Source organism: Tauraco erythrolophus, chromosome 4, assembly GCF_009769465.1.
Source record: "Tauraco erythrolophus isolate bTauEry1 chromosome 4, bTauEry1.pri, whole genome shotgun sequence".
NCBI lineage: Eukaryota > Metazoa > Chordata > Aves > Musophagiformes > Musophagidae > Tauraco > Tauraco erythrolophus.
The window spans coordinates 25,210,766-25,236,065 of record NC_141468.1 but is presented as its reverse complement, the minus strand read 5'-3'; the positions used below and the strand labels follow the sequence as shown (position 1 = coordinate 25,236,065).

General features: G+C 40.5%; 1 protein-coding gene across 2 annotated transcripts in view; it reads right to left on the bottom strand.

The window, feature by feature from the left end:
* POT1 (protection of telomeres 1) overlaps positions 1–25,300 on the bottom strand; it is a 555,480-nt gene that overhangs the window by 460,331 nt on the left and 69,849 nt on the right. Inside the window, exon 1 of one of the 2 annotated variants that reach the window (XM_086610455.1) lies at positions 24,466–24,485. The exons of the other annotated variant lie outside the window; for it this stretch is intronic. The gene's annotated coding sequence lies outside the window, so the exon portion shown is untranslated. Of the gene's footprint in view, positions 1–24,465; positions 24,486–25,300 lie in introns of those variants that run through there. 2 annotated transcript variants of the gene reach the window in all.

Below are 25,300 nucleotides of genomic sequence, written 5' to 3'. Positions count from 1 at the left end.
TTTTTAATGATTAGGTTCTGTTGAAACAATCACAGAAATCTTTTTCTCTAGATCCATAACAATTTTCAAAACCTCATTTATGTTTTGCTAAGTTGACTTCTAACTGTCTTCTTAGCAGGGAATTCTTCGGGGGGTTTTCTTTTTGTTTTATGGAGGTTTTGTGGGTTTTGTTTGTTGGTGAGTTTTCGGGTATTTTTTTGTAGCTTGGTTGCCCATGTGTTACTAGTTTGTATGTAACATATAAACTAGTTTAGTCTGATTGCATTACTAGTATCTGTTTGTCTGTCACTTGACCTGTTTTCAATTTCAAATAAACTAGTGTGTAAGTTTCAGAGATATCAGTTCCCATACATTTCGTAAAAGTCAGCATCTGGCTAGAAAGAAAAGATTTTATTAACATTTCTACGAAGAAACAGTCCAAAGAACTCAGCTGTTATTCCACCTGCTAATGCAGGTGGAAGGTTGGTGATCTTTGCCAGAATACTAGCTGACCAGTTAGCTCACACATGTCTCCACAGGAGCCATACCATATTTTTTTACTTGTTTGCTGAAACAAAGACAGATATGGAATTGAGATAAGCTATAGAAGCCAGGAATGAGGGAGGAAGAGAAATTAATCTGGGATGAAGGAGGGTGTGGAAATATCATGTGAGAAAATTCAGAGGTTTAGAAAAAATTTTAGAGGAATGAGTATTTGGATATTGTGATCCAATGAGATGAAAAAAGGCATAACTATGTAAATACTTTGGGCTTTACTAGTTCCAGTTCCTACAGAAAACTTTCTCTACTCAACAACATTACATTCTAGAATCAGTAATCAGAGACTGGCCATTTGGAAAATTCACATCTACACACAATAAATTCAGATTTATACAGGACAAAAACATTTTAGTGGTGATGACATTAACATTTTATCCAAAATGTTAACAGCTTATTTAATGAAAGTCTAAAAGTGAAAAGTAGTTTTAAGTAGATTCTGGTATTAGTGTTAGCATTATATTAACTTATTTTCCTCTATATAGGAATTGGAAAGCCATAGAAAATGAGGGCATAACGGGGGTATGAAATATCTCTTCATCAAGTTCATTACAGTTGCTACTTAAAGTACTGCCCATGCAGAGGAAGGGAGATAAATCTTTCCTGTTGAAATCTTCACTTTATTTGAATAGCCTAGATATCTGTAGATAGAACTTGAACCTTGGAATTGAAATAGATTTCTCCCCATTGGGGGTCATCTTTGCTTGTTCCAAAGAAAATTAGTTTTCACATGACCTAGCTAAAAGCCTCTGAAAATCAGGAAGCAAGGATGCTCACTTTATTTTAACTAGGCTTATAATGTACACATTGACAAAAGGGTCCACTTTACGTTCTTTTGGCACCATTACTCTTTATATAATGATCTTTACACTGCCTGTAGAGTAATTTAGCGTCAGTAGGAGTTGTGATGAAGGACATTCCGTTCCCTCATCACTGTATAAAGTAGGACTCATAGTCCTGTGAGTAAGGAACTAGACTGCATCAGATATTGAACCAAGTCTTGGTAAAACCAGAAACTTCCTGATTTAGAGGAAATGACTCAATGAGATGCATCCCAGTTAATGAATACCATCTAAAAGTAAGACATCTAATCAAAGCTGTCTAGACTCAATAGACAGAGAAAAGCACCTGAAAAGAGTGATTCATTATTTCTATCTCAAATGTTGACATTTCTTTCTCAGCATTAGATCAAATAATTCAAATAGGAATTGCAATTCTCCCTTTTTTCTATCTCTTGTCTGCTTTTCTGGTTAGATTTTTGAACTTGAGGCAAGATAGCTGTTGGCATTTTTCAATGCTTTCTACTTTATGTCAACAAACCTTAACTGGTAAATATGAGGAGGTCATAAAGTAACTGTACCAATTAGTGTTCTATAGGATCAGTTCAGGAGATTAGGAAAGTACAAAAATTCCATATCAGAAAATACAGTGCATGATTGTTTCATTTGAGAAAAAGCATTTGGTGATTTAATTGTCCTGTATGTTTGCCATAATGCTTTCTGTGGTCTGCTGTGTCACCTGACAAAAGGTGTGTAATTATTTCACAAGAAATCAGAATATAATGTATTATGAATTATTAGTTTTCTAAAAAGTAGCAAAACAGTTTATCTTACATGTACAATATTAAAAATGAGATTTCTAGACTTGTTTATTGAGCAAGTCTTTAAACAGCCTTTTGTAAAAATGTAGATGTAATTTCTTCCCACCTCTTGTTGTCTAGTTAACATCAATGTATACAATCAGCACACTGCTTGACCTGTACTACTTCCTTTGATAGCAATAGTTTATAACCATGACTTGTTCTCTTACGTAGTGCTTGAATAGTTAAAACAAAATTGTCCTTTTTTCTTTTTAGCTCATAACAGAGCCAAATAGCTAGAAAGAGAACAAAAAATTCTCACTATTAAGGAGTTATAAAATGTATTTGTGAATTTGTGTCTCATGGCAGTTGTCAGAAGCAATTAGTTTGAAATACATTTCACTGTTTAATCATGCTGAGAAATGCCTCTGAACTTTAAGGATCCAGACTAAATAATACTGGTACAGTTTGCTACTAAAGGACATGAAATATACTGAAGGAAGATTAATTGCCACAGATTAAACTAGTGTATAGTATTTATGTATTTAGTATTTATTTATTTATTTAAAAAAAAAAAACCAAACAACAAGAAGAGGGGGGAAGTGCTCATTTTCACTTGCAAAATGCAAGTAAAGGAAGTTACTAACAGAAATGGAGATGGAAGATTGATATTGGAGACTTGAGACATTCTCAGAATGCATACAATGGGAGGGAATATTTTACAGTAAACAGTCAGTCAGATGATGGAATGGACCTAACATTGATAGGAACAGGTACAAGAGTAAGATAAGAAAAGAAAAACAAAAAGATAAATGAAAGTGCATCTCGTACTTATAACCAGCTAATAGTTGAAAGATAAACTGCATAGAAAATGGTAATAACAGAGGTTTATAAGACATGTATTGCTTGAATACAGTATATAGAAGAGCTTTATAATGTGGGTGCATGGGATAGTGTTCCCTAAGACTAAGGACATTTTATTCTTGCCTTTTATTGATTCAAACTATCAGGTCACGATGCCAGTGATATCTTTAGAGGACTTTCTTTCCCATTTTCAGAGCCTAGAGACTGTTTGTAAGCAGAAGATGGAAATTGTTCCAAGATTTCTTAATGGCTTCTTGAAAAACTACTGTACAGTACAAGAGAGATATATTGAGCTACAGGAGACTCCAAAGAAGGGTCACTACAGTGACTAAGGGATTGGAGCATTTCTTACACAAGGAAAGGCTGAGACAGCTGGAACTTTTTAGCCTGGAGGAGAGAAGGCTCAAGGGCAATTTCATCAAAGCGTACAAAAACATGAAGGGAAGGTCTAAAAAAGATGGAGCCAGGCTCCTTTCAGTGGTGCCCAGTGACAGGCAAGAGGCAATGGGCACAAGCTGCAGGTTTTCTATGAACATGAGGAAAAATGCTTTTGTTGTGAGGGTGGTTGACCGTTAGCATAAGTTGCCCAGGCAGGCTGTGGAGTCTTCATCCTTGGAGATGCACAAAAGGTGACTGTACATGGTCACGGACAACCGATAGGTGATTCTACTTGAGGAGTTCAGCCAGATGACCTCCAGAGGTCCCTTTCAACCTCCACCCTTCTTTCGTTTTCTGATTATGTGATACAGGTCAACTTACATCTAAGTGTCTTTTTTCCACTCAGGAATGTCTGCAGTCATAAAGCATTTTTTAAATCTTAATATATTGTGTTAGTTTGATCTTGACTAGCCACCAGGTGCCCATGAAGCCCTCCTCAACAAGGACAAGAGGAGAAAATATGATGGAAAGTTCATAGGTCAAGATAAGGACAGGGAGATCACTCACCAATTATTGTCTGGGACAAAACAGACTTGGCTTGGGGAAAGTAATTTAATTTAATTTATTGCCAATTAAACAGAGTAGGATATTGAGAAATAGGGACAAATTTAAAAACACTTTCCCCTCACCCCTCCCTTCTTCCCAGGCTCAACTCACTCTTGACTCTTCTATCTCCTCCCCCTGAGAGGCGTAGGGATACAGGGAATGGGGCTTGTGGTCAGTTCATAACACTTCATCTCTGTCACTCCTTCCTTCTCACACTCTTCCTCTGCTCCAAAGTGAGATCCCTCACACAAGATAGTCCTTCATGAACTTCTACAACATGAGTCCTTCCCATGGGCTGCAGTTCTTCAAGAACTACTCCAGCATGAGTCCTTTCCACAGTGTTCAGTCTCTCAGGAACAGACTACTCCAGCAGGGGTCCCCCACTGGGTCACAGGTCTTGCTCCTGTGTGGAGTCCTTTATATGGACCTGGAGCAGAAGCCTGCTCTACTGTGGGTTTTTCCCAGGCTGCAGCTTCCTTCAAGGCACATACATCTGCTTCAGTACAGAATTCTTATGGACCGTAGGATGGATATCTGCTGCACCATGGATCTCCATGGGCTCAAGGGGACAACCTGCACCACCATGGTCTTCACCACAGGCTGCAGGAGAATCATAGAATCATAGAATGGTTAGAGTTGGAAGGGACCTCAAAGATCATCTAGTTCCAAGCCCCCTGCCATGGGCAGGGAAACCCTCCACTACACCAGGTCGCCCAAAGACTCATCCAGCCTGGCCTTGAACACTTCCAGAGATGGGGAATCTACAGCTTCTCTGGGCAACCTGTTCCAGTGCCACGCCACCCTCTGAGTGAAAAATATCTTCCTTAGATCTAATCTAAATCTCCCCTCTTTCAGGTTAAAGCCATTGCCCCTTGTCCTATCACTACACGCCCTTGTAAAAAGTCCCTCTCCAGCTTTCCTGTAGGTCTCCTTTAAGTACTGGAAGGCTGCTAGAAGATCACCCTGGAGCCTTCTCTTCTCCAGGCTGAGCAATCCCAACTCTCTCAGCCTGTCTTCATGGCACAGGTGTTCCAGCCCTCTGATCATCTTCGTGGCCCTCCTCTGGACTCGCTCCAGCAGCATCATGCCCTTCTTGTGTTGGGGACTCCAGAGCTGAACGCAGTATTCCAGGTGGGGTCTCACGAGAGCAGAGTAGAGGGGCAGAATCACTTCCCTCGACCTGCTGGCCACGCTCCTTTTGATACAGCCCAAGATATGATTTGCTTTCTGGGCTGCCAGCGCACATTGCTGGCTCATGTTGAGCTTCTCATTGACCAGCACTCCCAAGTCCTTTTCCTCAGGGCTGCTCTCAATCCATTCTCTTCCCAGCCTCTACTTGTGCTTGGGATTGTCCCGACCCACATGCAGGACCTTGCATTTTGCCTTGTTGAACTTCATGAGGTTCTCACAGGCCCACCTCTTCAGCCTCTCAAGGTCCCTCTGGATGGCATCCCTTCCCTCCAGTGTGTCCACAACACCACACAACTTGGTGTCATCAGCAAACTTGCTGAGGGTGCACTCGATCCCATTGTCCAGGTCACCAACAAAGATGTTAAATAGCACTATCCCCAGTACTGACCCCTGAGGAACACCACTCATCACTGGCTCCACTTGAACATTGAACCGTTGACCACAACCCTTTGAGTGCGACCATCCAGCCAATTCCTTATCCACCGAGTGGTCCATCCATCAAAACCATGTCTTTCCAGTTTAGAGACAAGGCTGTCGTGTGGGACAGTATCAAATGCTTTGGATAAGTCCAGGTAGACGATGTCAGTTGCTCTTCCCCTATCCATCAATGCTGTAACCTCATCATAGAAGGCCACCAAATTAGTCAGGCAGGATTTGCCCTTAGTGAAACTATGTTGACTGTCACTAATCACCTCCTTATTTTCTATGTGCCTTAGCATAGTCGCCAGGAGGATCTTCTCCATGATCTTGCCGGGCACAGAGGTGAGACTGACTGGCCTGTAGCTACTTGGGTCTTCTTTTTTTTCCCTTTTTAAAAATGGGGGCTATGATTCCCCTTTTCCAGTCGTTGGGAACTTCTCCAGACTGCCACAACTTCTGAAACATGATGGATAGTGGCTTAGCAACTTCATCCGCCAGTTCCCTCAGGATCTGCGGATGCACCTCATCTGGTCCCATGGACTTGTCCACCTTCAGGTTCTTTAGATGGTCTCGAACCTGATCTTCTCCTACAGTGGGCGGTTCTTCATTCTCCCAGTCCCTGCCTTTGCCTTCTGTGACTTGGGCTGTGCAGCTGGAGCTCTTGCCAGTGAAGACTGAGGCAAAGAATCTCTATTCTGGCACCTGGAGCACCCCCTCTCTTCCTTCTTGGTGTCTGCAGAGTTGCTTCTCTCGCATGTTCTCACTCCTTTCTCTACTCTGCTGTTGCACAGCATTTTTTATCCTTTCTTAAATATATTATCATAGAGGCACTACCAACATTCCAGATTGGCTCAAACCTTAGCCAGCAGTGGGTCTGCCTTGGAGCTGGCTGAAACCATCTCTGTCTGATGTGGGGCAGCTTCTGGTGTCTTATCACAGAAGCCACTCCTGCAGCCCCTCCACTACCAAAACCTTGCCATGTAAACCCAATACAGACATGAAAAGATACAGAATACAAAAGCAAGTTCAGGGACCACGAAACAAAGGAGATGAAAGACAGACTCCATCATGGAGAATTTAAGGAGTTGGCCCTATTCACCTTACTGAAGAAAGGAAAGATAATAGAACTAATCATTACAGTTGTTGGTATGGTACTTAAAATGGAGAAAATGTTTTGACAGTGGAAATAAGGCAAGTCATTTGGGGACCAACAGTGATAATGGACTGCAGTTCCAAGAAAATTTATCTACTCAGCCTACAGTTTCCTTTCCTCTTTCCAGCTTGTCTGATCTTTTGAACATCTACTTTGGGTTGATTTACCTGCTGAGGCTTACATAGGGAGCAGAGGGAAAGGACTTTCAGCAGAAAATACAAAGTGAAGCAGATATGCAACATGGGGAAGAAAGAAGATAATCTGAGATCTTGTGAAGGAGAACACAGATTTTATATTTGCTTTGGGGCAGATAGCAGCCCTTTGTTGATTTTCAGCACTACTGAAAAAGGATTAAAAATAAATTTCAAGGACTTGTAAAAGAGTCTAAAAATATTCAACTTCAAAACAAAATATACCTTCCTCGCGAGGAGGCTGGTTAAACACTGAAATAACACATCAGGATGGACTGCTTAGATATATATTTTCTAAATATAAAATACTTTAGACCAACTTTTGGAATAAATTTTTTAATCTCTTTGTTTAATGTAGCTGACTCATTATCTCTCTGAATTCCCCTGTGTATTCTCTTGCTTTTTGGGCCTGGGCATACTAATAACACAGCTATCTTCAAATTCTGTGTTTAAGCAATGACACCTTAGGGCTTCAGCTAGTCACATGAAGGTATTGGGAGACTTGCTTCACTGTATAGTATAGCTTTGATTACTTGCTCTTTTTGTTTTGGTTTTGCTTCTTCTGAAAGAATGAATATATGATGTACCTAGAAATACGTTATTGAGAAGGTCACTCTAGAAGGTGCCTGTGATTCCCTTCAGATTTCTGATGCTCATGTCTTGCTTACTAAAATTAAATCCAAAAGAGCACTAAGATAAAAAGAAGATTCAAATAAAGCACTAGTATGTACCATGTCTACACTTTCTCAAACCTTTTTCAACTTTCTAACAGTCTTCTGAATTAGATGTTATCTGATTATATCACACACTGAAAAGGTATATAAAAGACACAGGTAAATTAACTTGTATCTTCACAGACAATTCATGAAAAATCTTCTTGACAAAATTCTTTCCTCAAAAGCACAAAAGCAACCAGCACAGAACTCAGTGGGAATTATATATCTCAGAGCACGACCTGCTTCAGGTGTAACTTTAAAATTTCAACAAGTTAGTTCCTGCTGTGTCTGGTTCCATCACACTAACAGGATTGATAAGACAAGTCAATGACAGTACTCATTTACTTAAGAAGGATAATCTAGAATGGAAATGTAGACAATTCATCTGTCGTCAAATATCTACATAATCCGTCAACTTCATGTTTCCTTAGGCAGTCCGAGCGCTTGGTTGCCTGTTATGAACGTAAAAGTTTACTTTTTGCCTTGGTAGAGTTCACTCATTTTGCGTATGTGTAACCACAAAAATGTTGAAAACACAGCTGGTATCATCACATCCTCTGATATTAATTTTATTCCTGCATTTGGATCTGCTGGCACAGACCAAATGGCTGATCCAGATTGTGTTAACAACAGCTCTCATTTCGACTTGGGATTATTAGTATATTTATACTAATATTTCACACATTTTAACATATTTTCCCCTGATCTTTAAAGATAAAATATATATTATCCTGACTGTATAGCTCTAAATCTAATATAAGGAAATGCCAAAGAATTCTCTAAAGTTTCAGAAGATGGTTGAGATTTATATCTTTCAACTTCAGCTAGAAGGTGATTGATACCACTCTAAAACAGATGGGTCTGTGACAAAGAGAATTATTTTTTTCCTGAATCTAAAGCCTAGACAGTTTGCTAGACTATACACCTAACTTTCAGATGCCTAAAACTGGATGAGATTAATATTTTGGAAGGTTGTGCCTTAGTTCCTGGATTGTCTTGTCATCTTGCTGTTTGCTGTCACTAGGGTACAAATGAGTCAGTATTTTCAGTCCATTTATATATATTATCTTACAATGTTGGCTTTTGTCTTCACTATCAAAGTATTACTTTGAAATAATGATTGTTGCTACAGGACAGTAGTCTTCCAGGACCTACATATCTTCTCTATCTGTGAGGCATATTCTTCTTGGCAAAAATTTCCTCTGCTTAAAAAAAGAACTCAGTAACATTACAAGACTAAGTTATTCTTGATGGTACTAAATTAAATTACTCTTATGATCTTCAAAAGTAAAAAAGAATATTTGCTTATACAATACATATACTTAACATTTGTCATGGGTTTAGGCCGATCCGGCAACTAAACTCCACGCAGCCGGTCTCTCACTCCAGTAAATGGAGAGGAGAAAAATATAATAAAAGGACTGAGGGTTGAGACAAGAACAGAGGGAGCACCCACCAACCACGGTCCTGGGCAAAACAGACTCAGCTCTCTTAAAGCAAAACTATTTATTAACAGTTACTTAAAACAATAAGACAAGCAAAACCTGTTACTTAAAAGGCTAAAAAGAAAACTAGGCCAGATCTTAAAATCAATACCTCTCCACCCCCCTTTGCCTTTTCTTCCAGGCTCTACCTCCTCCCCCCAGCGGCGCAGGGGGACAGGGAATGGGGGAGTACAGGTCAGTTCATTCCATGTTGTTACTGCTGCTCCTCTTAAAGGAGAAGGAGTCCTTACACCATTTTCCCTTGCTCGGGTGGATCCCCTACTCACGGGGAAAAATCCACAAACTTCTCCAGCGTGAGTCCTACCTGCAGGATGCAATCCTTTCCCCATCAGATTGCTCCAGAGTGGGCTTTACCACAGTCTTGGATTCTTAGGGAGTTGTTGCCACTCGCTCTGCTGTGGGTTGTCATACAGACTTTAAATGCGTAAATGCGTAAATGCGTCTCTACCTGTGCCCATGCTTCACAATAGTCCTTGGGCTCAGGCATCTCCTTTAAACAAAACACCTCCCCATCGACACGGGTTGTCCCACGGACTCTAGATGCGTACCGTACTCAGGCTCTGGCATCTCTTCTCTGACGTGGGTTTTCCACGGGCTGTGAGTGGGTCTCTGCTCCCCCGGGACTGTCTGGCTGCAAGGGGGCCGCTTGCCATCTAGCCACCGCTTGCAAGGGAAGCTCAGCTATGGCACACCTTGTCCCGTTCCATCTTCACTGACCTGGTGTCTGTGTGGCTGTTTCTCTCAGATCTTAGTCCTCTCTGGCTGAACTCGTCCCGGTGGGCAGCCCTGGAGCGGGACTCTTCCCAAGTTCCCAAGCAGCTCTGCCACTGCCATCCTCAGCGGGTGGCACCGGCCCGGTGCGGGCCGCTGCCCGGCCGGGCACTGAGGAGCGGGGGCCGTGCCTCCCTCCCTTCTCCTTGATCCTGGGCACCGGGACACCTTTCCGGTTCCTTTGTCCCGACGTAAATAGGGCAGTTCGCAGAGGCACCGATTGGCTCGAGCCCCAAGGGGGATGGGAGTCCGATCTGATGGGCAGCTTCTGCCACCAGAACCTCCCCCCCCCTCATCAAACCGTGACACTAAATTAAATTACTCTTATGATCGTAAAAAAAAAAAAATATTTGCTTATATAATACATATACTTAACATTTGTTGGATTATTTGTGCAATATAAGGGATTTGAAATAGTTATGTAATTAGGGGCCATTCATGTTGACTGTTAGATTATTCAGCTGAAATTACTAATATATTACAATTAAAAGAGAAGCAGAAGTTTCAGGCTTAGCCACATGCTTTTTAAGTTGAAATCTGCTTTAGATTTGGGAGTAACGGTTCATTCAGAGCTCCAAATCCTCATCCTAAATTATTTTTTTCAATCTGGTCTTCAAGAAAAAGAAGACCAGAGGAAGTATAGGTCAGTAAACTTCATCTCAGTCCCTGGGAAAGCAATAGAGCAAATTCGCCTGGAAGTGATGTCCAAATATAGTACATAGAAGAAGGTGATTTGGAGCAGTTAGCATAGATTTACAAAGGGGAAAACATGCTTGACCAACTTGGTAGCTTTCTACAACAAAATGACTAGTTTGGTGGAAGAGGGAAGAGCAGCAGGTATTGTATATCTTGACTTCGGGCAGGCTTTTGATACTGTTTTCCATAACACCCTCATGGACGAACTGATGAAGTATGGGCTAGGGTAATGTACGATGAGGTGGGCTGAAAACCGGCTGAACTGCCAGTCCAAAAGTGTTGTGATCAGGAGCACAAAGCCCAACTGGAAGCTAGCCGCTAGTGGTGTACCTCGAGAGTCAATACTGAGTCCAGTCATGTTTGACATCCTCGTTAATCACCTTTCCCCTCAATAGTGAGACAGAGTACACCCACAGAAGTTTGCAGATGACACAAAACTGAGAGGAGTGGCCGATGGAGCTGATGGTTGTGCTGCTATTCAGAGGGACCCTGACAGGCTGGAGAAGTGGGCTGACAGGAACCTCATGTAGCAGAACAAAATCCTGCATCTGCATAGGGATTGGACTACATGATCTCCAGAGGTCCTTCCCAACCTCAAAAATTCTGTGATTCATGAAGGCCTATTTTCTGAGTGACGTACTTGCCAAAGCGTATAAGCACAGTCAGCAATTTCTAAAAATTTATTTCAGTTTTCACTACAGTTAAAAGAGATATGAGGAGTTTGTAAAGATCAATATAGCAGTTAAGAGTTCATGTGTAAGACATGACTAAACTGAGCATTGGAGTGCAATGCAGAGAATCTCTTTGGGTTTTTTTTAGCTTCATACGATTTGGCATAGCCCTCTTAGCGTGGCTTCAGTGCTCAGATACAATGATGTGATAGTACAGTTAGGCTGCTTTTAATCCCAAGATACTTTATATGAACACATTACTCTGTAATGGATTTCCACTACTGGGACAAGCTCATATATTGCCAAGGCAGGAGTGGTCTGTGCCAACAACATAGACATTAGGACATCACAATGAAGCTGGAATCTATTTTCCATTTGAATTGGTAAAACCTTTGTTATTAATTTCTGTGGGGTCAAGATATTAATCATAAGTTCACCAGAGCACATTGCCACATATTAGAAGCGGATATTTTTAAAGCCATTCTTCCACACTGCTTTCTGGACACGTTCATTAATCTCCTCATACCTCATCCTTGCTTTCCTGTCACAGTTAAAAGTTCATGATTTTTTTGCACACTATTACCTTTCTTTGAGGCAAGTTCTTTACATTGCAATAAGTATCATCACTAGTTTGTTATTTCTTTCCTTAAAAATACTAGTGGTGAAAGATTATTTAAAACAGTTGATTATAAAAAAAAAAAACACTTTACAGTCTTAAAAAAGACCAAATATCAAAATAAAATCAATCCTAAAATCTAGAATATTTTGTGTTATTTTAGAAAGTGAGTTCCTTAGATTCAATTTTTTAGTGGAATAATTTGTATTACACTATTTAAAAGAAGTTAAAGTCTCTATTACTGTATTTATTGAAATAAAATATTTTATTGTGATATTTTTCAATTTAATATTTTCCATAGGTTAAGCTGAGGTTCTGGCCAGTCACATTTTAATTGCTACAGAAAGTCACACAAATGAAGAGGAGAAGCAGGCATTTCTATAACTGAAATTTTAAAAAAAGAATTGAAAAACAAAATCTTGTTATCTACTTATTGGCAGTGTCAGAGCTCCAATTTTTTTATCTTGGCCAAAGAAAATGTTTAACCTATCATCTACCTGGACTTGGGCAAAGCATTCAACATTGTCCCGCATGACGTCTTGGTTTCTGTGTTGGAGAGAGATGGATTTGACTGATGGACCACTTGATGGATAAGGAATTGGCTGAATGATCACCTTCAAAGAGTTGCAGTCAACAGCTCGATGTCCAAGTGGAGATCAGTGACAACTGGCATTCCTCAGGGGTTGATAATGGGTCCAGTGCTATTTAATATCTTTGTTGGTGACATGGACAGTGGGATCGAGTGCACCCTCAGCAAGTTTGCAGATGACACCAAGTTGTGTGGTGTTGTGGGCGTGCTGGAAGGAAGGGATGCCATCCAGAGGGACCCTGACAGGCTTGAGAGGTGGGCCTGTGAGAACCTCATGAAGTTCAACAAGGCCAAATGCAAGGTCTTGCACATGAGTCAGGGCACCTCCCCTCCTGGCTAACAGGGGAGTTGCCAGCTGACTGGAGTTTGGCAAACATGACGCCGATCTACAAGAAAGGTAAGAGGGAAGACCCAGGGAACTACAGCCTGTCAGTCTGACCTCAGTGACAGGTAAACTCATGGAGCAGATCATCCTTAGTGTTATCATGGAACATGTACAAGACAGTCACATTATGAGGCCCGGTCAACATGGATTTATGCAGGGCAAGTCTTGTTTGACCAACCTGATCTCCTTCTATGATAAAATAACCCGTTTAGTGGATGAGGGAAGAACTGTGGATGTTGTTTACCTCGATTTTAGCAAAGCCTTTGACACTGTTTCCCATAACATTCTTCTGCAGAACCTAGCTGCCTATGGCTTGGATGGGTGTACGCTTCGCTGGATCAAAAACTGGTTGGACGGCCGGGCCCAGAGAGTGGTGGTGAATGGAGTTAAATCTAGCAGGCGGCCGGTCACCAGTGGTGTTCCACAGGACTCAGTGTTGAGGTCTGTTCTCTCTAACATCTTTATCAATGATCTGGATGAGGGGATCGAGTGCACCCTCATCAAGTTTGCAGATGACACTAAATTGGGAGGTAGTGTTGATCTGCCTGAGGGTCAGGAGGCTCTACAGAGGGACCTGGACAGACTGGATCGATGGGCTGAGGCTAACTGTATTAAATTCAACAAGACCAAGTGCCGGGTCCTGCACTTGGGCCACAACAACCCCCTGCAGCGTTCCAGGCTTGGGGAAGTGTGGCTGGAAAGCTGCACAACAGAGAAGGACCTGGGGGTGCTGGTCGATCGCCGATTGAACATGAGCCAGCAGTGTGCCCAAGCAGCCAAGAAAGCCAACAGAATCCTGGCATGTATCAGAAACATACAAGGCCAGCAGGAGCAGGGAAGTGATTGTCCCTCTATACTCAGCAATGGTGAGGTGACACCGTGAGTACTGTGTCCAGTTTTGGGCCCCTCACTTCCCATGTTATGAAAGACAGGACGAGAGGGAATGGCCTCAAGTTACGCCAGGGGAAATTTAGGTTAGATATCAGGAAAAATTTCTTTACAGAGAGGGTTATGAAGTATTGGAACAGGCTGCCCAGGGAGGTGGTAGAGTCCCCATCCCTGGAGGTGTTTAAAAACCGTGTGGATTTGGTGTTGAGGAACATGGTTTAGGAACCCTGACAATTCAGGGTGAATGGTTGGACTCAATGATCTTGAGGGTCTCTTCCAACCAAATGATTCTATGAGTCTACGATTCTATGATTCTATGAGAAAGCATTGAGAGAAGCCCTGAGGAAAAGGACTTGGGAGTGCTGGTGGATGAGAAACTCAACATGAGCCAGCAATGTGCGCTGGCAGCCCAGAAAACCAACCGTATCCTGGGCTGCATCAAAAGGAGCGTGGCCAGCAGGTCGAGGGAAGTGATTCTGCCCCTCTACTCTGCTCTCGTGAGACCCCACCTGAAATACTGTGTTCAGCTCTGAAGTCCCCAACACAAGAAGGACATGATGCTGCTTGAGCGGGTACAATGGAGGGCCACGAAGATGATCCGAGGGCTGAACACCTGTGCCATGAAGACAGGCTGAGAGAGTTGGGGCTGTTCAGCCTGGAGAAGAGAAGGCTCCGGGGTGATCTTCTAGCAGCCTTCCAGTACTTAAAGGGGGCCTACAGGAAAGCTGGAGAGGGACTTTTTACAAGGGCGTGTAGTGATAGGACAAGGGGCAATGGCTTTAAACTGAAAGAGGGTAGATTTAGATTAGATTTAGAAAAAATTTTTCACTCAGAGGGTGGTGAGGCACTGGAACAGATTGCCCAGAGAAGCTGTAGATTCCCCATCTCTGGAAGTGTTCAAGGCCAGGTTGGATGAGGCTTCGGGCAACCTGGTGTAGTGGAGGGTTTCCCTGCCCATGGCAGGGGGCTTGGAACTAGATGATCTTTGAGGTCCCTTCCAACCCTAACCATTCTATGATTCTATGATTCTATACCTAAAGGGGTCCTACAAGAAAGCTGCCGAGGGACTTTTTACGAGGGCATGTAGTGACAGAACAAGGGACAATGGCTTCAAAGTGAATAAGGGAAGATTTAGATTAGATCCAAGGAACAAATTCTGCACTATGAGGATGATGAAGGACTGGAATAGGTTGCCCAGAGAAGTTACAGATTCCCATCCCTAGGAGTGTTCAAGGCAGGGTTGGATGAGACTTTGAGTAGTTTGATCTAGTGGGAGATGTCTTTGCCCATGGCAGGGAGTTGGAACTAGATGATCTTTAAGGTCCCTTTCAACTCTAATTATTCTATGATTCTCTGATTTTAAAAGTAACATTTTCAGGAAAGCTCTAAAGATAAATTGCTTTTACATACCCTTTTGTAACCTTCCTCAACCAATCCATGTCTTCATTTAGGTTTAGAGAATTTCAGAATATGGTACCTTTCTACCTTATGCATATCAGGTCAGATCAAAGTTCCAGTTAACACAATATCCTCTCTTCATCTGTAAATATTCTGTGGTGCTTATAAAAAGAGTTTAAGAAAAGCATAAACAGATACAATACTTCTCTGGTATAACCTTCCAGCTTTAAGCTGTCTGACTTCTTGAGTCAGAATGGATATCTTTGTGCTTAATAGCCCTTGATATATTTGTCTTTCATGAATTCATTTAATTTACATCACTTCCTTATCTACATCCATCTTTAGGACCACAATGCCTTCACAAATATCTTGTCAAAATTCTTCAGTGTCATTGTGACCTTAAAAATATTCAATCACAATCATTGGTGTCAAAAACCCACAACCTCATAAATATTTTATCAAAAATCTCCTTATCACTCACTGTCAAAACAGTATTACTACTTACCACTTTCACATTCTAATTCAATAAATCAACATATGACAAAACCTTGTTTTAATCTAATAGAATGAGTAGAATTTGCTGTCGTTATTTTTACAACTTTGTTCCCCTCCCTTTCTTAACTGTGTTCTAAAGATAGCATATTTAGATTGCAAAATCCTTGCAATTATTAAATAAATGAAATTAAGGAAAACTAAATAAACAACGCAGATATTAAAATAATATTTCTCCCATTATGTGATAGGGCACCACTGCTCTGTCCCCCTGAAATTGTCTTCTCCAGGCTGAACAAGCCCAGCTCCTTCAGTCTTTCCTCACGGGACAAGTGCTCCAACATCAAGCCATTGTGGCCCTACACTGAACTCTGTCCAGTTATCTGATGTTTGTCTGATACTGGGAGCTCAAAACTGGATGCGGTACTTGAGACACTGTCCCAAGTGTGCTGAGTAGAGGAGGGTAATCCCTTCCCTTGATCTACAGGTTCTGCTCTTGTTAACATCTCTTTGCTGCCAGGTTACTACTAGCTCATGTTCAGGTACTGTCTGCCAGAGCTCCAGGGGCTTTTCTACAGAGCTGCTCCCCATCTAGTCAAGCCTGTGTCTGTTGCAAGGGGCTTTTCCTCCCAAGGTACAGTGATGCACATCTGACCTTCCTGAATTTAACAAGCTCCTTGTTAGCCCATTCTTCCAGCCTGCCTAGGTCCCTCTCAATAGCAGTACTACCCTCCCTCATATCATCTGCTGCCTCTAACTTGGTGCCATCTGCAGATCTGACAAGAGTAGCTTCATCACTTCCTCCATTGATAAAGATATTAAGGAGGACGGTTCCCAGGACAGACCTCTGCACTACTTCACATGTTACTAGCCTCCAGGTAGATGATTAACCATGACCTCCTGAGCCCAATCATCCAACCAGTTTTTCCCATGTAGTTTTTCACCCATCCAGACAGTCGCATTCTAACTTGGATAGAGGAATAATGTAGGAGTCAGTGTTGAAAGCCTTGCTGAAATCATGATGAATGGCACCTGCTGCTCTCAATCACAGATCCTGGAGTGATTGGCCTTTTTTGATGAGTGCAACATTTGCTTTCTTCAGTCATCCAGGAACTCTTTTGATCTCCATGACCTTTCCAAAATAATAGAAAACAGCTTTGCAAGAATCATTTATCTCAGCTTCCTTGAATGCAGCGTGTGGATTGGCATGGATCAAGTAGTTGATCTTTAGCCACTGCTGTGTATTCTTCTCCTTGAACCCTGCTTCTAAATACAGAGGCCTGGGAGATCTTGTTGGTGAAGACAGAGACAAAGAAGGCAAGGAGTACATCAGGCTTATCCGTGTCTGCTGTCATTGTGTCTGCTCTGAAACTGCCTTGCTTTCATCTCAAAATTTAAAAAGAATCTTGAAATCTGTTACATCTAAGATGACCTTTTCTGAACTACCTAATATTGAATCATCGGTAGGTCATTCAACCCATAGATCAAATTATTTAAAAGCTATTTATAACACACAGTTTCATAACTAAGCTCCAGCTCTAATGCTGGATATTCCTGATTTATTTAGGACTGAATTTATTCGGATTTTACAAAACTTACAGATTAATAATGAAATACAGCTTTTATTAGGAGAAAAATTAGTATTCTTTCATAGCAGACTTTTTTTTCTGTGAAGGCTTTTAATGTAATTTATTGTCTAGTGAACAAACTTTTTGAGAAGCAATTAAGAATCTAGTCATGTTCACCTGGCATTTAGTGTTTTGTAGCTACAAAATCTGTTTTCTCGTATGATTTCTTCTGAGTGCAATATCACAATAATTTTTTTTCCACTCATGTCAGCAGCCCTAGCATACAGCAGATTTCTACAGTGCTACCTTCCCTATTAATTTCACAGTTAGAGGAGAGATACTGTTCATCTTGTAAAATAACAGTTAAAAATCTCTTTCAACATTGATACAACTTTGCTACTGAAATAATTTCAAAGATGAAAAATTTTTTGTTGATAAATTCCCACTACCCAGAGGAGACTGTATAAATATGCTGACATGCCTCATTATAACTTTCCCTGTTTGTTTCTTTTATGTATTAGCAGATGTTGGGTACTGAATAATCTAAAAGCCTATTCCAGAAGTGGGACATCACTAAACACCATCATTTACTATAATTTACCATAACTTCCTATGGTTTCCAGAGTCCTCTGTGCTATCCAGACTGCTAAACTCATTTTCCCAGTCACCTCAGTAATATTATTCTTCAGGTTATTCTCGGACAGCCGAGGTCTTGAGCTGTAGTGCAATAGAGCCTAGTAAACGACCCACTGCAGCATACAGGATTATGTCTTTACAGCATAAAGTTCTATGATCAGAAAAATGTGGAATGATCTCAAGTAAGTGCAAAATCAGAACTTCATGGTGGATTTTGAGATTTAGCCCCTCAGCCTTCAACTTTGTAGGTCTGACTGTGCTCTGCTGTGTCTCATGATGTGAGGGGCAAAGATATATAGTGCTCTTCTAGGCAAGGCCTGTACCCAAATGAATCCTTGTACTCGTCATAAACGAGGAACATGTAGGAATACCTCTGCCACTATAAGGATTCACCAGAATGGCTAACTATCAATAAAGTCTCTAAATCAAGTTTTCACATTTCATTTAGAATTATTATCACCATCTGTGTGACTGCTTTTGCAGCTTCCTGGAAGAAAATTCAGAAGATGATCTTCTGAAATAACTTTGCCTATATGATTTTTGGAACCTTCTACTGAGGTGATGAATCTCTACTTTTCTCTTTTACCAGAGTCATGCATTAAAGGCCCAGTATATTTTAAAGACAGTTAGAGCAATAAGGACATTCATGAGTGCAAAGTATCAAATTGTCTGTTCAGTCTGAGCAAAGAGAAGCCTGCTGCTGAGAGGGGAAGGGAGAGGACTGGATATAGGGTTGGATCAGTAAAAGCAGGTTAATGTATCGACTGGTCTGGACCTCCCAATCCCAGTCTATATGATAGTGAAGATTGGTGGTGGTCTGGGTAAGCAGGCAGGTTTGGAATCTCAGGTTAAAGTAAACAAGCAAAAAGCAGAGCCCACAATTAATAAAATACATAAGTAGCAAATGAAGGAAATTAAAAAGAAAAAAAGGAGGGGAAAAAAAAAAGAAAACCAGTGAGATATCACAACTAATAAGATGAAAAAAGTGGGGAGGCTTTTGAAGTAGTGTTAAGCATGCTGGAAGATTTTTCTTTAACTGAGCTTGTACTTCGGCAGATCTGTCTAATATCCAATCTAAGATTGTCTTTCCACAGCTCAAGCTCTTTACTACTTTTCTGTTCTCTGATTAATGAGTCTTTCTTGAGATTCTCCTGTACATATTTCCAAGGAGAGTTATCACATACTCTGTTGGTTATCATTTTGGCAGAGTATTCTTAGTTTTCTTATACTTTCTACTTCAAAGGTTTTATATTCTAAAACTGTTAACTTTGTTTTTTTCCCCTCTATACAGCAATTGCTGGTTGCTGGTTCAATGTAATGTTTCACTTCAGGGCTGAAGTAGAGAAGTATAATTGTTTTCTGTACTTTATATTCACTTCTATTAAGACCAGCCATTGTCGCAGTCTCTTTTTCTGCAGTAGTTACACAACTAACTCATATTCAGTTTCCTTTAATTTCCACCAGCTGAAATGATTTCATCTTCCTTATGAACCAATAGCGTTTTAAAAAAGAAGTCACCGAACTTGTCGTGTATCATTACCTTATTGAAGAAAAAATAAAGGAAAAAAAATTATGATGAAAGTTCTTGTTCAAGAATTGAGGAGCAACAGACATTTTGTAAGGAGTAGGACCACTGATCTTCGCTCTGTTTTGATATTGCTGATCCATGTCTTCATGTCTCTTGACATAGCTACATGAAGGACCCTTGTGTCTCACTGTAATTTCAATGTGTAATTACATCTTTCTAATTGAGCTCATTCGAAGGCTGAATTTACCTTCTCTACCTTTGCTTCCCATGTCATACTGTTTTCCCAACAGCTGTTGAGGCAATAAAGAAACATACAGCTGGAAATAATGCCACAGCAAATGTCTGTCCATAATGAGCACTTTTGCCACCTCAGAGAGTAGCAGCGTTCCTTTGTGCAGCTCCTGTATGGAATGGCCTCCATGTGTCTCTCTCCATGTGCCTTGCTGAATTTTGTGCCACATCAGCTTGTGGCAGAACTGCAGTCTGGACCTGTGTTGTGCCAGTTATCTTCCCAACATTCACAAATGCCTTTGTTCCATTTAATGGCACTGGCTAGAATCTGTATTCCTTGCCATCATAATGTACTTTCCACACTTCCATACCGATGTCTGGGGCAGGGATCCCTCCACAATTGATTTAATTGTGATTATAAGCATAGTACCAAATAAAGTGTGATATGGCAACAAAGCAATCCATGAGAGGGAATGAGGAAACTTCAGAAAATTATTGGAGCACAACCATTCCTGAAGTTGTCATAATATGCTGCCATAGATCGATGCTTTCAGTTTACTACTAACTTCGAGCGTGCACTCCCAGTTATTGACGTCAGTAGGAAATGGGAAATCTGTCTCACCGTTCCTCACTCACTTACTCAAGGCATGGAGCATCTATCAGTGCCCAGACTTCCCACCGCTCTGACAGGCATAATTATGCTCTGTTCAGCATAAGCCACTGTTGTGTTTAATTCAAAGTCAGGGAAGGAAGAGTCCTGACCTATTTTCCCACATGGTTGTCCCAAGACTAGGCACAGTCTAGCTTTAAATTCTAAGAAACTATTGCTTGAGTTGTGCTTGAATTCAGCCTCCTGAATAAAGCTGAGATGAGTGTGTAACTCTAAGATAAAATGTGAATAAGTTGTTTCCAACTGTGTGAAACAAACAGGTGACAATGAAACATGAGCAGATTCAGAGTGTGTAGACAATACATCTTTTTATTAACTACAAAATCCAATATCGTTTTTAGAAAAGTTAGGGAAAAATACTACAAATCTCTTGAGCTTAAGTTAACAACCACATGAAGAGATAAAGAATGGAAGTGTGATTCGGGAATCCATACAATCACTAATTAGTTTTCATGTGCAAGGACAGGACTTTAAATTCACTAAGTTAATTAGCTGTTTCATGATTCCATAGTGTTTTGTGTGTTTATTAAGCTCATAAACAAGTCTTTTTATTAAAAATTGATGGGTGTTGAAATTGTTGCATACTAGAAGTAGATGACACTCATAAAATGAGAACCTGAATCACAGGTACAACTAGCCCGAGTATGCACGCAAATCATCATCATAAGACTGAATCGTTTACAGGACTTCATGGTTGTTACAAAAAAAACCCAAAACAAATAGCCTGACAAATAAGTCAATGAATGGAATCATTGTTAATAAATGTGGTTAAAAAAAACTTGAAAAGCCACAGCCCCAAAAATGAATACTTATGCACTTAATGATTGATAGGTCTTATTTTGAATGCGTTCATATCCCTTTTTGAATAAAAAAAAAAATTATTTTCCATTTACAAGTATATCTCCATAGAAAGGTCTTTGCGTATCTGTTGATCTGCTTCTAAACAGTCATTAAATGGCTATATCCTGCAGTATCTGGCTACTCACTCTTCCCTATATCAAAATTATTCCAGTTTAGTAGTCCTTCCAAATGCACATTGGTAGGATTGGGCCACTGATTAAATGCACTGTAGCTGTTCTTTTCTTTGAATTTTACAGTAAGCAACTGCCAGATAAACATCACAAGTAAATGTGGTAGCAGAGACAAAAGCCAGGACTCCACTTTGCCAACTGAACATCCAAGCTAGAGAATTATATTCCTGCTGGTGTTCTTTCCTTTCAGTCCATGAATCACACATTCTTTTCTAAACAGCACACCAATTTTGACAAGAAGGCTACACAACATTCTGTTGAATGATGTTAGGATGCTCTCTTCCTCCCAGGACATGTGTTGACCATGAGGGTGAGAAGGACTTGGAATCCAAGCCTCTGAGTGCTTGAGAAAAGCTGCATCCATCTGATACTTATAAAAAGAGAAGGAAGAAGGCACTGACATAATTTCTTCTTGTTATATTTTAGAAGAAAACCACTAGCTTTGATTAGTCCTTTGGGAATACCATTACTAGAAAAATTATCATTTTCTATACAAAGTTATTAATATCATACAGATGTAAGATATAATTTCGGCTCTAAAGAACAGTGGGGAGGGTTGCTACATCCAGTGCTTTGTTTGGACTTTATAATCATCCAAGCCCTTTGTGACATTTGTGTGCACTGATATATTTCTCAAAAACATGCACACTTATTTTAACAATAACCTTAGAAATATTTTGTGGAACTAGCAATTGACAGTCAACAAAACATGAGGCAGCTCTAAGAGTAAAATTATGGTGTCTCTATATATCCTTCTTTCACAGCTGCAGAGCAACATAAAAGATTTTTACATAAGCCCAAGCGAGCACAGCAAAATGGGCAACCAAACTTGGCTCAGTCTCTTAAATAGAACTGTAACGCTAAAAATTCACATATAGTATGGCCCTACACGCACCAGAATAGGTGTGCCTTGCGATACTGAAATAGCTCAAAGAGCACTTAAAATTACTTCCTGCAGGCAGCTGAATGTGCTTTTATATTTTCCTTTAATGAAACAGGTGTGTTCCTCAGGTAGGAGAGAGAATCTTTAATGCCCAGAGCTATCTTAACGTCACTTTTTCTTTTCTATCAAAGGAAGTGTATCGCAAAGTCAGGCTGCATAATCAAGGGCTGAACCAACACCAGTTGATCTTGCTAGGCAGCAAATTTACTTACATGTTGTTCAAACATCCCTGATTCAAAGCTAAGAGTAGAGGGAGAGTTTGCTAAGAATCAAGTTGCAGCTTGTTATTTTGAAGATTATAATTGAGTACGGATACTTCCTTCTGCAATGACTGCTGTAAGAGATCCAGTTCAGATGTCAGAGGATATCTAGAATCCATACTCCTGTATTTCCACTGATAGTAAACCCAGGAAGAAAACAAAGAAATAAACATTGCAACTGCAGCTATGAAAATATTGTGGGTTTTAACATGGTAAGTGATTAGGTATATAAAATGTCACTGATTCGCTATTATTAGACTCAAAGATGTCTTTGCTAAAAGGCAAAGGTTATGCTTTAGGCTGAAATACAATCGATTTTTATACTCAACTGATGTTACACTAGGATGTTCTTGTTTGTTTTCCAGTAGACAAGGAATATCTGCTGAGACTATCTACCATAATTATACAGTCTTTAAAAATCTGATACTTTACATATGCTAATCCTGACTGTAAAATATTACTAGCTTTGTAATATTTGTGATATTCATGAGTCTTGTCTAATGAATTATCAGCGACTATGTGTGTCCTTCCTTATTTGATAGGAATGTCTGGATGTTAAAATATATAAATCACAGAGTAATTGATACAGCAGCTACTAAAAAGTGTGTTTTCATTCTTATTTACAGTTTTGCACCATAGTAGATACGGACAGAGATGGACAGATAACGAAGGGAAAAGATACTAAGATATCAGAATGAATATTAGAAAACAAAAAGTGTCACTGTCACATGTGATAATTCCTTACATAGATTCCTTTAGTGTTTCTTGTTAAGGAAAACTCAGATAAGTATTAGTGTTTTTTTTCTTTCTGGAATGATATTTCTATGTGTACATAGTAAATATACACATTTCATATGAATGTGTATATATCAATAGATAAGCATCAGAAATAAATGCACATGTACACACACACATATTCACACAGTCTTTTATGCCATTATTGTATCTGAACTACTGCTTCTACTTTTTCTCTTTTGTATCAAAACACATTGTGGTGCACAGGTATCCTTCAGCTTTGGTAAAGCACTCAAAATTTGATCCTACCAGCAGTGCTGCACTTGCTTATTTACAAATAAGAAAAAAGCTGCCTCTTTTATCATGAAAGACAGTTTTCCTAACACATTTGAAAGAGCAGGTCTCCCTGTGACAATTGTAGTTCAGCTTAATTAGGCAAAATTGTCACTGAGTCCATAACAGGCATCAGGCATCATTTATGTAGAGTGAGGAGATTTAAAGGGATGCTTATTGAGATTATTTCTTCACTCCTTACAGGTTCAAGCACTGCCTTCCTACTCATGTCTAGTTCAAATAAAAGTGCGATCCAAACAACATAGCAGGATCACAGAAGTGTACAAAAATCTGAATTTTGGAACACTACAATATATTTGAAAGGTCCTGGATAACTAAATTTGACAAATGCCTGCAGCCTCTTTATCTGCCCTTTTTTCAATAGTTGCCACTTCTGTTTTTTCTCCTTTTTACTATTTCAGGATGTGACATTTCCTTTGGTAAAGTTTCGTGCATTTTTGTGTATTAGTTTGGGTGCAAAATTAGAAACCTAGTAGCTTAAAGATAAAATAATTAACCTTCAAGTTAGAAAAGAACCTTTATAACATTTCTAAAATTAATATTTCTACAGTATGTGTCATATTTATAGTACATCATTGTGACAGATAGTCGCACTTCTTTAATACCTAAATAGCAGATCTGCCTAAATTTCTGTTATATTGCTGTTTATTGCTCACTAGTTATTCATAGATACGCTATGCTTATTTAGAGTATTTCCTGTCTGTTTTCTATATTTATGTACTCTGAATATGTATCACATGTTGTCGAGAGTTAGGCCGATCTGACAACTAAACTCCACGCAGCTCTCCCACTCCGGTAAAGTGGAGAGGAGAAAAATGTAATAAAAGAGCTGAGGGTCAAGACAGGAACAGAGGAGCAGCCACCAACCACGGTCCCGGGCAAAAGAGGCTGTTTTCTTAAAGCAAAACAGTTTATTAACAGCTACCTACAAAGAGAAAAGCAGACAAAAATGGTTACTTGAGAGGATAACAAGAAAACAAGGTCAGATCTAAAAAAACACCACTCCCATCCCTTTGCCTTTTCTTCCCGGCTCTACTTCCTCCCTCCAGAGGCGCAGGGGGCAGGGAATGGGGGAGTGCAGGTCAGTTCATTCCATGTTGTTACTGCCGCTTCTCTTAAAGGAGAAGGAGTCCTTACACCATTGTCCCTTGCTCCAGTGGATCCCCTACTCACGGCGAAAGCGTGAATCCTACCCGCTGGGGGGGCAAATCCTTACCCCATCGGATTGCCCCAAGTGCGGGCTTTACCAGTCCTGGACTTTTAAGGAGCTGTAGCCACTCGCTCTGGCGTGGGTCGTCATACAGTCTTTAAATGTGCTCTGGCGTGGGTCGTCACATCGACTTTAAATGCGTCTCCATACAGACTTTAAATGCATAAATGCGCAAATGCGTCTCGACCTGTGTCCATAATTCACAATAGTCTTAGGCTCAGGCATCTCCTTTAACAAAACACCTCCCCATCGGTGGGGGCTGTCCCACAGACTTTAGATGCGTACCGTACTCAGGCTCTGGCATCTCTTCTCCACGTGGATCCTCCATGGGCTGCAAGTGAGTCTCTGCTTGCTCCACCAAAGACTGGTTGCAAAGGGGCCACTTGCAAGGGGGACTCAGGTGCGGCACACGTTGTTCCATTCCATCTTTACTGATCTTAGTGTTGGTGTGGTTGTTTCTCTCAGATCTCAGTCTTTTCTGGGTGAAC